The 16,782-nt window shown below is 45.6% G+C and overlaps 1 protein-coding gene across 4 annotated transcripts in view; it reads right to left on the bottom strand.

Moving 5' to 3' along the window:
* JARID2 (jumonji and AT-rich interaction domain containing 2) overlaps positions 1–16,782 on the bottom strand; it is a 260,698-nt gene that overhangs the window by 69,513 nt on the left and 174,403 nt on the right. The gene's annotated exons all lie outside the window — the stretch shown is intronic.

The following is a 16,782-nucleotide window of genomic DNA, read 5'->3' as shown; positions in this document are numbered from 1 at the left end:
ACTTCACCCACTCTTTTCCATCGACTGACATTTTACCCAGAACCACATGCACCGCTCCTTTCCATTCCTAGAGTGAAGATGCACGAAAATGAAAATACTGTTTGGACTCTAAAATGGTTCAGAGTCATCATGGGGTCCCTGGGGTCAAGCAGGAAACAGTCTGTGGGGCCCTGAGTTTAGTCAGGATGGCCCTACACTGCCTGCTGGTGACCCACAGAAATGCCAGCCTACAGCAAGTACAGAGGGTGTGTGTTCCTCGTCCAAACCACAGAAGGATCAACTAGAGCATGATGCGCTTCCATGTTTGTTTTATTAACTAATCAAGGAAGGGAGTTTCCTTCACAGAAGGCTTCATTCTAGAACCCTGGGTATATCCTTAGGTCAAGAAAACCAATTAAATCCAACTCTCCCAGCCGGCCAAGTTACACAGATCAAACCACTTAAACCAGTGGAGGAAGACATGAATAAAGATATTTATAGATGAATAAATACATGGTGGGTTCCATTTTATTTACCATGTTTTGTTAAAATCAAGGGTGGGGGCTGTGGGGGTGAGGGAAGAGAAATGATCTCAGGTCAAACCACTCAATGTGTGAATATGTTGTTTGTGCGCACCAAGTAAAAGATGAAAAAACTCAAACAGCAAGCTCAGAGGATATAGTTACAGGCTGCTGCGTGTTTGGTGTTCGAGACAAATGTTAAAGCCCAAGGCTTTCATTTTTTGAAGGATCTTACAAAGATCACCCACTACACAGATCATCCAGTTGACTGGGGGAGACCTGCCTAAGGCCACTCACAGCTTGGGTGGCTAGATAAACAAGACCAAAAGGCAAATGCTGGGTGCTCAGGTCAGAGTTTTCTCTGTCACACTATACGGGGTCCAAGTGGGAGGTGAGGTTCAGTCTTGTCATAGGCAAGGCCATTTGGTATGCCTCTTCTCTAGAAGTTCCAGGGTCTGAGAGCCCCATGCAAATCAAGTCATGAAAACACTCAGCCCTGCTGGGGTAGATCCCATTTAAGCTAAAGTGTCCCAAAAGGAGGGGGAAAAATGTGCGGAGATGAAAGTCAACTTACTAATGTGATCCCCAGGTTATCATTCTGTGTAGAAATAATAGAAATAAAAGCCTGAAGACAGAGGCAAATATTCCAAGGGATCTTGCTTACTTGAAACTGCTCTCAACCATCTGGAATGCTCTTCTCCTTTATCTTACCATGGGTGACTTCTTCTCATCATTCAATTATAAGAACACTCCAGGCCTGTTCCTTTTTTATGGAGGTCACTTCTTCCCTCTCTCTGCACAGAAGTCCCCATTTCAGAGGTGCCCGGGACCTACAGCTCAAGCCTGATTCCATCCCCCTGCCCTTCTGTGGGGGCCTGCAGACGACGTTCTACTGTGGTCTCCCCTGCATACAGGGGTCACCAGGTACAGAAGACAAGCCCTCCATCAACGCTGGGAGGGCACAGCATTCTTGCTGTGCTGCTGTACAACTGATCAACTCACCATCCATTCGTGAGGAATCACACAGTTAAACACAGCAATGTTTTCTGAGCAGACTGAATGCTATCCAGAGGTGCCAGGGAGAGAGCTGGGTGGACCTGAAAGAGACCCAACAGGAATGGGAGAGGAAGAGGCATGTGGTTTTGCCCCCGGGAAAGTTACTGGCCATTCCTCTGTAAGTCTACTCAACGGTCAACCAGGATTCTGTTTTCATTACGAATCCATTTCATAGCAATCTACACACATCTACCACATAGTCACCATTTCTACCATTTCCAGGTAATACTTAGGTAAAAATGCACTGAGCCACTTGCCCACCATCAATATCATCAAATAGAAGCCAAGTGAGGTCTGGGTTCTGGCTCTCAACCACCAGGCCACACAAGATGCCACCCCACCACAAGGCATGATGCCCTTGTGGTCAATGTGTTGTCACACAACTGCCCATGGGCCACAATCCACTGAACACAGAGGATGGTCTTGCCACAGCCCAGAGACTGGGTGAACTGCAGAATCCAGCTGCATAAGCTCCCAGGGGAAGGCCCATCCTCCTCCATCTCCCTTCCACTCCCTGAGCTACACAAAAGGTGGAATTATTTTTCTCCAGAGCCTGCTCTCATTTGGGGTTTAGATGTCATGGCTAGCAGCCAAAAGAATATTTTGCTTGATCACTTAAAATTTTGCCCAAATAAATCTTCAAGTATGTTTCCTATTTAGGTTATATTTAAAAAAAAAAAAATACAGTACCTTTCAAAGAACAAAGACACACACCAAAAGAAAGACTTGTACTGTTTTTAAAGTTAAATAAATTGCAAGACACCACCTGTAAAGAAATTCCACTGATGAGCCAACTAGGTTCTTTTTTTTTTTCTTTTAAGATTTTTGTTTATTCATCTGAGAGAGAGAGAGAGCACCAGCGGAGGGGAGGGGCAGGGGAAGCAGCAGACTCCACACTGAGCAGGGAGCCTGACACAGGGCTCAATCCCAGGACCCCTGAGATCATGACCTGAGCTGAAGGCAGATGCTTAACCATCTGAGCCACCCAGGAGCCCCAGAGCCAACTAAGTTCTAAACCAAGTATTTTTTGTTTTGTAATAACCGCCCCGTGCCCCCTCCCGCCCTCCTCTGAGCATGCATTCGTATGCTTCCCAGGTAGCCTGCCGTTGTCAAGAAGACTCACGAGAGGGTGGCACTGGTAGTCCTGGTTTCCTCTGGCGTTATCTACAGGATAGAGTTAACCAGCTTACTGCTATCTGTGCATTCAATCTCCAGGGTAGCCCCTAAATATAGCACAACAGCAATTTCTAGGTTAATTAAATTCCATTTCCGTCCAGGATTTCTGATAGTTTACAAACCCAAGGAGGACACAGTGCGTGTGTACAGTTTGGCTGGAGAAGGCAGTAGAGCAAGGGCACAAGGCAATTTAAAGAAATGCCCAGCAGGTCCCTTGTGTGTGTGGGGCAGGGGGGAGGGGGGGGTCCTGCCAAAACACCATTTTATTAACTCAATTTTCCAATATTAAAAACGAAACTGGTAAATCCAATTACTTAGATTACATCTCAATCCTAAACAAAGAGCGAGGAATGGGTGGGAGGGGAGGGTCTGTCCGTTCAAAAAAAAAAAAAAAAAGACACGTTATGTATGGCAAATGCAAAATGACCAGCATGGCTGCACTCTTTGGCGGGTGTGGGAAAAGGGCCTGAAGCTCTGCCAACTTGCTGAAAGACCTATTCAAAAAAAAAAAAAAAAATTTTCCTGCGTTTCCATCCCCAAAATAATTACCCGCTCTATTCTACCCCCAGACACACACACACACTACAAATCTGGCAGCTACTCAAAGAAGTAAGAAGTGTATGTATGTGCACGGGTGCATGTGTGTGCTGGAGATTGTGGGGGGTCGTGCAGGGGATATCTCCCCCCCACCCCCCAGGGCAAGCTGCCCACCAAATTCAAATGCAAGTGCAGTTGTGGGCAAACCACACAGGAGGGCTGTAAACATCCTGTATAGTAAAGAGAAAATAAACACATCCTCAAGTGAACCCAGAGGCGTGCAGAGACCAACGCCCCCCCCAAACTGCAGGAGAAGCACTGCCAATGACAATGCCCTTGTCCTGCCCTTCTCCGCTCCCCTCCCACCCTGCTCCACCCTTCCCATCAACATTTCTTTTACCAGGTTGTGAGGACGTCACAAAACAAAAAAGGGAGGTCAGCTGGCTCCCAGAGAAGAAGAGTTGCACTACAGAGAGAATGCTCATTTATGTGGTTCCTGGAGCTCTTGCCGTCCTCGTTCACAGGTTTCTTGCTTTACTCATAAACCAATGGTAGAGTTTGTTTATGCTGCAAACCACAGGACAGGAAACATCCATAGCATTTGTCTTAATTAAGTTACATAGTCAGCTATTTAGAATCAAGTTTGGGATCAAACAGATTGACCTAAAGGAACTGCTGTCCACTGAATCCGCTCATCAAATCTGGCCTGGTCAGAGTGGTACAAAGGAAAGAACAGGGGTATGGAAACCCCGGCTTTAGTTCAACTAAGTTGCGATCTAGTGCAAGTTGGCCTTCTATTTCCTCATGGTGGGAGGGGGCGGGGGGGCACAGCAATACACTACTATGAAAAGGATATCACTGAGGTCCCTTCTAGCTCCATCTTATCTGACTTCATCTATAAAACTTGAATACAGGGGGCGCCTGGGTGGTTCAGTTGTTTTAAGCATCTGCCTTTGGCTCAGTTCATGATCCTGCGGTCCGGTCCTGGGATAGAGTCCTAAGTCGGGCTCCCTGTTCAGTGGGGAGTCTGCTTCCACCTCTCCCTCTGCCCCTCACCCACTCATGCGCTCTCTCTCTCTCTCTCATTCAAATAAAATATCTTTTTAAAAATAAAACTAAACTTGAATACAGTAATTGCTATAATAAATTCTCTTAAATCCATGACTTCATTATTATACGTGAGCAATACCAATCTTTTTCCCTGTGCCCAGTGGCAAGTTAGAACCTCAATCTTCCAGATGCTTCTGTTGCTAGGCTGAAGATTCCTAGTACCAAGTCTCTAACTACAGGTTGTTGTGAAAAACAGCAAACAGGATAACTTTTTGATTCTGAGACAAAAATCCTGCCTAGCACCACATCAGGAGGTAGGAGTAGAAAAATTTAAAAAATAACCATTTTTAAATGGCACAATTCCAAAAGTTGTTCTACAATTCCTTTGTACTCTCTGACACTCTCCTTAAGATTTAATCTTTCCGATTACGAATAAATCCCTCATTTAGGGTAATGTACCAACTTCCTTCAGAACCCAGACGTCTCCAGAAATTGCAACATAACGCAAACATATTTGTTCATCAAGCCCCCTACCCATCGCAACATGGGTCTAACGAGGAGGCAGCCTGACTGCTCATGAACACCACACACTCCCTCAGAACACAGGCTCTAGAAAACAGAAGAGAAAGAGGTGTTGGGATTCCTGGGGGTCTCAGTCAGTTAAGTGTCTGACTCGATCTCAGCTTATGTCTTGATCTGAGGGTAATGAGTTCAAGACTTGCAATGGGCTCTGTGCTGATCATGGAGCTTACTTCAAAAAAAAAAAAAAAGTGGGCCTCTGCTTTCTTTTACTCAGAGGAAAGGGCTAGGGAAAAGGAAGGAGACTATCAAAATGTAGTAACAGCACTAAACACCAATACGCTAATGCAGCACAGCATCTTCCTAAGAAAAACAGTATTTCGGTGCATAAATCTCAGGTTGGATGGGGACATCCCACACAAATGGCATGCAGGGTAACATGCAGTAATGCTTTGATTCAATTAGTTAAAAATTATGCAATTATGCTTTAAAAAAAAATCTTCTGTGGCACCCTGAAATGTCAAAGAACCAAGGACAGCGTGGAAATCATGACTCTTGTCATGATCAAGGAAATATTTGACACTGACTTCTTTTGTGCTCTAGAAAGCAACCATGTCAAATTTGAGAGGGATCATCATTAATCAACAATTAAAGCAGCAACAAAGTCCTTTTGTTCTGTCACTCACAAATGTCACATGTGTTGTGGTTTACCACCTATGGAAGACTGCCTGTTCCCGCCACGCCAGGCACCATAACCCTCTTTTTAACACGGACCCAGACTCAAATCCAGGATCCAAGAGCCGCAAATGCTCTTTCTCTACAAAGACAGTTTCAGAGCAATGCTGAGCAAAATCTCTGACAACAGAAGCAAAAAAAAAAAAAAAAAAAAAAAAAGGTAAGAGCCCTAGGATACCACATGGAAGTTAGGAATCTAGCCAGGACCTGGCCAAAGAAATTCCTAATACATTATGGTAGTTACAAGGTGTGAACAAATTATCTAAAGTACATTAGTTTTAAAAGCCTCAAAGAGCCAGGTAAAATGTTAATCTGCCTTTCCACTCTGTCTGGAAGTGGCATTGCTGATTTTGTTTTTAAGACATTTCAACAAGAATCCAGGCATTTTCTCAATTTTAGGTTACTGATACCCAATTACAAATGGCCAGAAATTTCCCCTGAATCCTGGTTAAGGTAATGATTGGGGAGGGATAGTGAATCACTCTGTGAGGCAAGAATCATGTCTTACTTTCTCCCTTCCTTCAAGGAAAAACATACCAAGAAATGACATCTTACAATGCTTCACGGCTCAGTCATGAAAAAAACAAAATCCACGGGAATCCTTCTAAGGGTATAACTGGAGTTAATCCTGTAGGAACTTCCCACCAGAAACACAGTTTAAAAAAAAAAAAAAAAAGAAAATTCATATATATATATGACAGAGCACAAGTAGGGGGAGCAGCAGCAGGCAGAGGGATAGGAAGAAACTGGCTTCCCATGGAGTGGAGAGCTGGATGTAGGGCTCAATCCCAGGACCCTGAATCATGACCTGAGCTGAAGGCAGACGGTGAACCAACTGAGCCACCCAAGTGTCCCCAGAAACATTCTTGATGGGAGTCATGTGATGGTAAGATTTCAAACTCCACCAACATGTGATACAGCAAGGCACAAAGGCAGTGCTCAGAATGCCCAACTAGTCCTGGGACGATCCAGGGTAGCCTTCGGCTTCTCACATCCTCTGCCTTTCAGACAGTAAGCCAGCTAACAGAGATCTTGCTTTATTTCCCGGTAACAAATAGAGAAGGGATCCTCCTGTACAATTTCCCCGCCCACTGGAAAGCCCATGAAGTAGCTGACAAGCACCAAGAGATGGCAGTAGAGAGTCTTCAGATGTTTGAGCTGGGAACCTCTCTGCAAAGAAGGGGTTCTGATTTTCATGGATTTATGACAAGCCCTGACACGAACCAATTTTTAGGACCTGAGCTAATGATGGAGCTAATGATGCTTGCTAAGAAACCAGTACTAAGTAGCTGGATGAACACTACCAATGCTAGCTCTTTACAACTCAAGTTCCTTGCTTATACGGAAAATACACAGAAAACTCACAATCTGGCATATTATATAGGTAGTAAAAATCTACCAGGGCTAGAAATCCTCAGTAGTGTCTTCAGAAATACGCACTTCCCCACAAAGTGATACTTAGCACCAAGAAAAGACAAAGCAAAACTAATGGACCATGGTCCTAAATGTTTCCTTCCCTAAGGAGCCCAAAATATTCACATCTTGGGCTCTGACAAATATTCACACAGTAGGGCGAAACATAACCATGTGCAATTTTTGAAGTATGGGGTGTCCCTAAAGCCCTCACCAACGAAAATGTCGAGTGAAGTCTGTTCTGTAATAAAAAGATTCACTACATGTCACACCTTCTCTCTTCTTGAACATTTATAAAAGAGGTCTAGGCTCTTATGACAAATGCCTAAAGATGAGGAACCATGATGATAATTAAAGAATCTGCTAGTGGCTAATGAACATAAGAACAGCAAGCATCCCCCTTTTTATTGTTTGTGCTTTGTGATCCTACAGTCATGGCACGCAATCTGGACACTGGCAAATAGGAGCTTATGTGGAATCCCAGACTCAGCCACTCATCTCAGGCTCTGAAGTACCAAGCTGGCATCAAGCTGCCATGATGAATCTAGGAAGATATGTCAGTGGTACAGAAATTTACATAACCAACCAAGTGTGTCAATCCAAAGAAGGCAAAAGACCGTGGATGGACAAACGGATAAAGAAAACACGGTGATATATGGAATGGAACATTATTCAGCTATAAAAAAGAATGAAATCTTGCCATTTGCAACAACATGGATGGAGCTAGAGATAACACTAAGTGAAATAAGTCCGTGAGAGAAAGACAAATACCGTATGATTTCACTCATATTTGGAAGTTAAGAAACAAAACAAACAATCATGGCGGGGGGGGGGGGGGGCAAAACAATAAACAGACTCTTCTTATTAAAAAAATTGAGAGCAAGGGGGGGAGGAGGAGGGGCAGAGAGAGAGAGAGAATCTCAAGCAAACTCCCGACTCAGCATGAGCAGGGCCATGGGTCTGATTCCAGAACCCTGAGATCATGACCTGAGCCAAAATCAAAAGCCAGACACTCAATCAACTAAGGCTCCCGGGCATCCCAAGAAACAGACACTTAACAGTAGAGAACAAAGGGTATGTGTGTGTGTGTGTGTGAAATCAGTGATTGCGATGAAGGAATGCGCTTGCTGTGGTGAGCACTGGGTGATGTAAGGAAGTGTTGAATCAGTAAAATTGTACTGTATACCTAAAATTAATGCTGTGTGTTGACTATACTGGAATTTTTAAAAATTAAAAAAAAATCTTAAAAACCCAAAAACACAAAAAAGGCAAAGAGAGTCAAAGCCAAGGACATCACTTCCTAACAATGCCTAGAATATCATCCAAGCAATGCTGAAGCTCTACCTATATTCAAGGCCATACAGGGCAATTGTCGGTCAGGCCAGGAAGCAGAAACATCTTTCCAAATGGCATTTGCTGACTCAAACCAAACTAAGTGGCCTCTAAAACCAGCCAAGTAAAGGGGAATGAGGTGCACTCATCACGTCTTATAACCCACTGACGATACTCTACCTCATTATGTTTTCAATAACCATCCGTGACCTCAGGTCAGGTGTCTCTCCAGTATAAATGTCCTCCGAGCTCCTCCCCTGTGGCCACCTAGCAGGCTCCACCTGCTTCTGCAGGTATGAACCGTGGGGGACTTTACCTGATGCTATGACCGTGGTGAGTGGAAAGAGGTCCCACCTGTGGATGGCAGCAAACAACCAGTGGACAGTGACCAGATGGTATATACACGTCCACCGTAACTGTGCACAGCTAAAATGAATCTTCAGAAGGGTCTGCTGAGAAGGTCTTCTGACCAGACCTCACTTACATCACCAAATGAAAGTTTCTCCAGGAGAGGAATGTCTCTCAGACCCACAGGGGTCAAACATGTTTATCTCTCTTACAGCCACTTAACCAACAAACCCCTATTACTAGGATGAGTGACTTATCACTCCTTTCCAGAGATCTCGTGTGTGTGTTTGCCGGGATACTGCAAAAATAGCTTGGTGGACTTTTCCATGATCTGAGCAAAGCCTACAGCAGAACACTCCAGGCAATGAGACTGGAAGTGCACAGAAACCCCAACAAGCCCTCCCCTTCACCCATGCTGTTGCCTGTAGCCAACACACAAGTCGGCTTCCCTCTGAGTATCTCAAGTCCCTGACAATTTCCGACCCCCATTCAATTCCAGGAAACAAGCGGAAGTCCAACCTCTTAGAGGAGACTCAAGATGTAAACACCAGACTGCAGGCACCACTTCACCAAACCCGGAGGCCTGAAAGACTTCCTGTTCCATTAAACCCTCCGCTAATCCCAAAAGCTCCAGCCCCTTCTCCTAGTCTGCCAGCAGGAAGTGATCAAGCCCTGGGGTCTTCGGCCCTCGCACAGCTTCTCCCCACCAGAGGGGGCCCGCAGCCAGATACCGGGCACTAGGCTTCAGGATGTCCAGGTTCCCTGCATTTCCCCTGTAGGACAGGGCCAAAGAGAGGGAAGGAGGATCAAGAGCCACAGAATAGGAGGGAATCCAAAGGCTCTACAAGATCTAATAGAATGCGAAAACAATGAGGGAGGGAGCAAAACCTCCAACAAGAGACCGGATCAGAGATGTCTATGAGCCAGAAGTTTAAAAGTGACCAACCTCCAAAAATCTTACTTTTTTAAAGATTTTATTTATTCATTCGCAAGACAAAGAGATAGAAGCAGAGACACAGGCAGAGGGAGAAGCAGGCTCCCTGTGGGGAGCCTGATGCAGGACTCGACCCCAGGACCATGACCTGAGCCTAAGGCAGACGCTCAACCACTGAGCCACCCAGGTGTCCCTCTTATTATTTTTTTTTAACCCACACTCTCAGTCCTAACTTCCACGCTAAGAATAATTTTTGCGATGGATCATGTAAACGCATTGTTTGTCCTGGGTCCGTTCTCTCCCCCTGCCCTGCCTAAGTGACTGCAGTTGAGTGGGCGAAGCACTCAGTAAAGGGAACTTTCTCCATGGTTCTTTTCAGACAATGCTACACCCATGCTGCACCTCCGCCACAAGGCAGGGAATAGGGAGAGTCAGAGGGACACTGTAAAGAAGGATAGAGACAGGGGACACACCATGCAGGAGGGGGTGGCACAGTGCAGGGAAACGGTCCCATCTTCTCGAATGTTCAGAAACAACAGTACATGCTTGGAATCCTGGAAATGAACGCCATCCTCCTCTCCCCTGCAATCCACTGATTACCGCAGAGAAGCAGAAGCTACGGAAGCGTGCCGCTTCCTCACAGCTGGCTTCAGCAAAATGCTATGCCAGCAAACAGGGCAAATCAGAGTCGTGTTCGTCAAGACGTGGGCAGCAGGCACCGAGGCCCAGGGGGTGCAGAGCCACTCACTTTATAATGAGTCTCTTCAGCTCCCCAGGCCAAAGCATGCCCTCATGGTCTCCCTTTGATCAAAGACGCATCCATCTTTAACTGTGTCAATACGCTGCCAAACACCACACTCCCGGCCCTACATCAGCCCTCAGAAGGGGGGCCGGGGCTCCACCTCCAGCAATTTGTCAATGAGCCTGGTCTGAGTACATTTCCAGCTGGACACATATGCCTTCCCCCACCCCCAACCCCCATCCATCCAAACTATCCTCTGAGAGCAGCTCTAACTAACATCACACCCAGAAAAGGACCCAAGACCCTGGCCCTAACCGCTTTACGAGACAGCAGGTATTCACTTTCCCAGCCGCTTCTTTCGACCGTTCCCTCCCAAGATTGCCTCTCTCTGGCCTACTTTACACAATTCCAGGTATCCCAGATATCACCTAGTGCTTCCTGAAATGGGACATTTTGTCGGAGAGGTGCGGTACAGTAGTCCAGCGTCACAGGGTTTGGTTTTGCTTCTTTCAAAATAAGTGTTTTCTCTTTTTGGGTCCTACCCTTTTAAAAAGCAAAGGTGATACAAATCGGTCCCGCAAACTAACCGGGCTGCATCACGGGAGGCCACCCGGTGCCACCAGGAAAGTTAGGCCTTCTTGTCCTTGGCTACCACAGTCTCTCAGCTCCAGGATTCTAAAGACAGCAACAAATTTAAAGCTAGGACTCACAAAATGAAACCCGGCTCAGTGGCAGCATTGATAAGCAATGAAGCTGTAAATGAGCTCAGATTAGCCACGTTGTCCTCATATGGCTTCCTCTCAGAGAAAGGAGGTGGGGAGGACAAGCTGGGTAACTAATCAGTCCAAGGGAGGACCCCCCCAACCACATCCGCGCGCGCGCACACACACACAAAGCACAAGTGTGTGTGCATTGGAAAAGGAAACTGTGGTAAAGAGAGATTCCATGGTATGACAGGGCTGGACAGCAAGAAATGGAACAAATGAAGGAGACAAGCATGGCCTTCCAGGTCCGAGTGTGAGTGCTGGTCTACCCACAGCAGGACAATGTCATACGCTGCCCACCTGAGCTCCACCAGGGAGTCGGCCGGCCGGCACTTTGCTAACTCACTCCCTGCCAGCCCCTGAAACAGCTGCCCTCTGAGATAGAAATAGGTTTGGAAATGCACTCACTCACCACAAAAGAACTTTCCAGGAAGAAAGGTACAATTTATTCCTTCCTGGCCTTCTCTCCTGAAAGCAAACAACAGACAAAGACAATCTCACACCCCTGAGCTTCCATGCTGATTAGCTCAACAATAAACCCATAAACCCGCCTCCACTGGAGAAGAGGGGTGTGGCTCCCCTGGGGGACCCAGAGCTGCTGGACCTGGCAGGCCCAACCTTAAAGCCAAGGCTGAAGAAGAAGGCACACCACACCAGAGGAGGTACCAGGGGCCTAGGGAGGGCCGGCCGGCAGAGCCCTGGTCTCCTGAGAACTAACTCATTTCAAACGAATGTGAAAACACAGAATATAAACATCAGACAGGAAAAATGGACACTGAGAAAGACCTAAATGCCGGCCAGGACATGGAGAAAAGAACCCGGGGGACTGGTGGTGGGAACATAAATTGGTACAGCTGTTGTGGGAGCTGGAAGCTTCCTCAAAAAATTAAAACAAGAGCTACCGTACCATTGAGCAATTCCACTTCAGCTATATATCGAAGGAGATGAAAAGACTATCCCAAGGACACGCCTGCAATCTCATGTTCACAGCAGCATTATCTACAATGAGAGCCAAGCCACAGAAAGGAGCTAAGAGACCGCCAAGTCCGAAGGTATAAAGAACACGCGGTACATTGATTATACAATGGAATATTGTTCGGCCATAAAAAAGGAAGAAATCCTGCTGTGGAGGACGTGGATAATCCTTGAGGGATTATAAGTGAGGTAAATCACAGAAAAAGCGTAATTTCACTTATATGTGAAATCGAAGAAAACTCAAAGTCCTAGAACAGAGCAAAATGGTGGTTGTGTGCATGCATGCCCGAGTGAGTGTGAGCGCACAAGTGTACAAGTGTGTGAGTGTAGGGGGGTGGACAAGGTACAAATTTGCAGTAGATGAGCAAATTCCGGGGTGTAATGTACAGCATGGGGTCTATGGCTATTTCTGTTTTGTTTACTTAAAAGGCACTAAGTGAAAATCTTAAAATCATTCACCACCATCCCCCACCACACATAGGGAACTATGTGAGCTGATGGGTGTGTTAATTAGCCTTATTACAGCAATCATCTCACCATATGTACGTACACCAAATCATGAGGTCGTACGCCTTAAACGTTACACTATGTTCTATGTCAATAAAGCTAAAGCTGTGGGGGAGACACACACATCATCCAGGAAATCTAAAACGAGCCAGAATTCAAGATTCTACTTGGTGGTAACAAAAAGCATCTGCTATTAAAAACAATTGTAGGGGGCGGGCCTCAGTGGGTTAAGTGTCTGACTTGAATTTAGCTCAGGTCATGATCTCTGGGTCGTGAGACTGAGCCCCAACGTTGGGCCCTGAGCTGGAAGTGGAGTCGGCTTGCAATTCTCTCTCCCTCTGTACCCCCGCCGTCACTAAAATAATCTTTAAAAATAAACAATAACAAAAAAATAAATCCAGATCTATTTATGAAGTAGGAAGCAAAAATTTCATGAATTAAGACGATCCACAAGAATTTAAAGAAATGTCCCAGCACAGGAAGACTCCTTCTAGGTCCTAGACAGAAAGAAAGCTGAAAAATCCTATTCTAGAGACGCCTGCGTGGTTCAGTGGTTGCGCCTCTGCCTCGGGCTCAGGTGTGATTCTGGGATCGAATCTCGCATTGGCCTTCCCACAGGGACCCTGCTTCTCCCTCTGCCTTTCTCTGTGTGTCTCACGAATAAATAAATAAATCCTTAAAAAAAAAAATCCTATTCTAACGTTAAGTATCTCCCCTCCTCTCTCTCCATTCCCTCCCCCATGAGACATGAGACATGAGGGAAACAGTGCCTCAAAAAAGATTATCTGATGACCTGAGCTGCATTAGGCTACTACTGAATACTATCAGGGAACACATGACGCCATTCTACCAAAATACTGCCACGAACACTGCATGGAATTCACACAATGGAATTCTCAGTGACTTGGATAAATGAATGGGTTCGTTTCCTGTCATGGGACACCCTGCCGGGGGAGGGGTTAGCAACTGTTGCCATGGCAATGGTAAACCAATACATTCCCATCCACTCCTGACAGTGGTTCAAATAAACACAGATGAGAGCTGACCCTATCTGCCCTTGTGAGATTCTGTGAAAATCTCTCTCCCCGGCATCTCTTAAGGGAATGGGCTCCATGAGCATCCCTGTGCAACACTCTCTGGGAGAAACAACCACCCCTTTAAAAACCCCATAGGCAAAAAACACAACAAATTCCTTTTTATAAAATAAGCCACTGAGAAAATGTTGATCAGTATACACAATTGCACTTCACAGCAAGCATGACTAGAAACATGAATTCTGTGCACTGAGGGACAGCCAGAGTGTTATTCAGTGGCCTCTCTCCTTTTCTTGAGCTAAAATGCCACCTGATTTGTAAAACATGGAAGCTGTTAGGCACAGAGAGAAAGGTGGAGACAGACTTACAGAGGTAGGTGTTTTATGGGTGGATTTCCCCGCTGGATATAAATTAAATCTGGTGCAAGGTGAACCGTGTGAAGTCAAGGAAGGAATGAGGGGTGCACTAGGACACATGTACATACATATCCTCACCTCCATTCCACCTCTGCTCCACACACACCCCCCTCCACACGCACAGACACAGGCACACTCTGGAAAGGACTATGGGAAAAACTCTCAGGCCTAGAAGAATCCTAAAACCGGGGATGTGATGGATATCGCATTGTCTGGCTGTCAGCCCGAATGCCGTCCGTGAATACTAAGTAGAAAGCGAAGAAGTAGTAACTTGCACGTAGCACTGTTTCCACATTTGCTTCGCTGTGGCCCAGAGATAGTGGAAATCATCCCAGACCTATATTGTGCCAATGATGTGGGTGCAGTTAGTTGTGAGTGCATCTACCTGGCCAAATAGAGCATCACCTACTAGAACCTACATGTGAGCTGGGAACCATCTTATAGATAGGAAATTCAGGCCACATTATGACATGTCTTTGCAAAGGTAATCAAAGATTAAATCACATTGTCTGCATCAATGAGTTGGTTGCAGCAGGAAAATCCTTGCACACTCAGATGGCATGTGCTTAGGTCGGGTGTACAACACACAAGCGAAGATCTGAAGTAAAATTACACCAGAGAAGGGGGGAGAGGCATGCAGCCAGTGACTGATCTATAAATAATTTCAAATAAACCGCAAGGGAAGGAAAGACATTATTACTCTTATGTTTCTACACAAGGCAGATGAACAAGCAGGAAGGAAACATTTGGGGACACAGAAAAATGTCTCGAAAAGGCATGGTCTCCAGTACTCACGAGAGGATCTACCTAGACCTAACAACTCAATGAAGGAAGAAGGAAGGAGGGGCAGAAAGATTTGAAGTCACACCACACATCACACATGAGTCTGAGCAAAGAGGGTTTGCACAAAGAACCCAAAACAGAAGACAACAAAAAGATCACAGAAGGGGTGCCTGGCTGGCTCAGTCAGTAGAGCACACCACTCCTGGTCGTGAGTTCAAGCCCACTTTGGGCATGGAGCCTACTTTAAAAACAAATAAATAAAAAATGATCAAAGAGCACACACCAAAGCGGGGGGATCAATTGAACGCATTTACATTATTACCTAAAGGAGTCAAACTGCCAAGCAGAAATAAGAGAATACTCTGGTTGAGATCAAGCATTTGGGGAACAAAGCTATATCTATTTGATGGATCAAGGCAGACCAACTGCCCCAAGAATTCTTAACCACAGGGATGTTCCACTGTCCGTTTACACCATGACTATATATAGAATGGAGATGTCTATTTATTGGCAGACAGTAATATGCCAGCTGCTTTAAATCATATGTGGCATTTAGTCCTTAGAGCAGTGGTTAGTTACCAAGTGTGATCCTCCAACCCATAGTATCAAAACCGCTTGGAAATCTAGTAGAAATGCAAATTCTCAGGCTTCACTTCAGACGTACTGAATCAGAAACTCTGGGGTGGGACCCAGGAAGCTGCATTTTAGCAAGCACACCAGATGGTTCTCACGCATGCTGAGGTTGGAGAACCACTGGCTGAGAGTGCCTCTATGAGGTATCACCGTTACCATTTATAAGACAATAGAATGGATGCTCAGACTTTAAGCAGCTGTCAAGAACACAGATGCGAAGCAAAAATCTGCCTTATTCCAAGGCCTGTGCTCTCTGTTTTGCACACCACATTCTAGGGGGAGTCCATCTGGACAAGAAGGCTGGCTGAAATGGTGAGGGATGGTAAAAGATCTCCCTTATATTTTAAGTTAAGAAGCACAGACTTAGTCTGAAGGGATTTTAATTCTGGATTTGTCCTCTTGTTTTTGGACAAGTTCTGCTTTCAAAAGAAGCACCATAAACGGGGCTGTATTACTAGTGACATATGTACTGTTGGTCCCAGTTTGCTTAGCAAAAATATATGGGCCACTCCTCGGCAGGGCCAGCCTGCTTACCTAGCCAAGCATGCCTGGGAACAGACTCCCCGTTGGTTTCATTTCAGTAAGACAAGTGGGCCCCTTCCCACTGGCATCCTTTTGGTAGCTACTAGTTTAAGGGCACTTCAGAAAAAGCAGTATCGGGGATCCCTGGGTGGCTCAGGGGTTTAGTGCCTGCCTTCGGCCCAGGGCGTGGCAGGATCAAGTCCCACGTCGGGCTCCCTGCGTGGAGCCTGCTTCTCCCTCTGCCTTATGTATCTGCCTCTCTCTGTGTGTGTCTCTCATGAATAAATAAATAAAATCTTTAAAAAAAAAAAAAAAAAAGGCAGTACCAATGTTCCTAGATGAAAAGTTAACAGTGGAGATATACCTGCTCTAGAAAAATCCACAGTGTCACAATCCAAACTGACATCTGTTCAATATATTCATTTCTTAAGTTGCTTCTTTGAAAACTAAAATTACACTGACTCACTGTAATTTCTTAAATCTTTCCTCGTATACTCATTTTTTTTTTTAGAGTAGGAATTTAATATTACCTATCTGAGCAAACGTGGGACACTGGTAAAAGATGAGCTTTTGTGACCATGAGCCAGAGAGGGCAAATATATGTTCTCAAATAGAGAAGTCTGTCCTGCTCAGCTGAAACTTCAGCCAAAAAAATCTAAAGAACATGGAAATGCACTTGTTTACACCCAAGGCAGTGGTAGTAGAGGGAGCAACCCAAAAGGTTTGTGCGAACAAGCCATCCCCGCCCAAACCTCCCAACCAGCAGGTCTCCAGGAGAAGCGGAAGGCTGTATCAGCCACACCCTC

Source organism: Canis lupus, chromosome 35 (genome assembly GCF_003254725.2).
Source record: "Canis lupus dingo isolate Sandy chromosome 35, ASM325472v2, whole genome shotgun sequence".
Classification (NCBI taxonomy): Eukaryota; Metazoa; Chordata; class Mammalia; order Carnivora; family Canidae; genus Canis; species Canis lupus.
The sequence above is the reverse complement of the archived record's forward strand: the minus strand, read 5'-3'. Positions and strand labels throughout refer to the sequence as shown.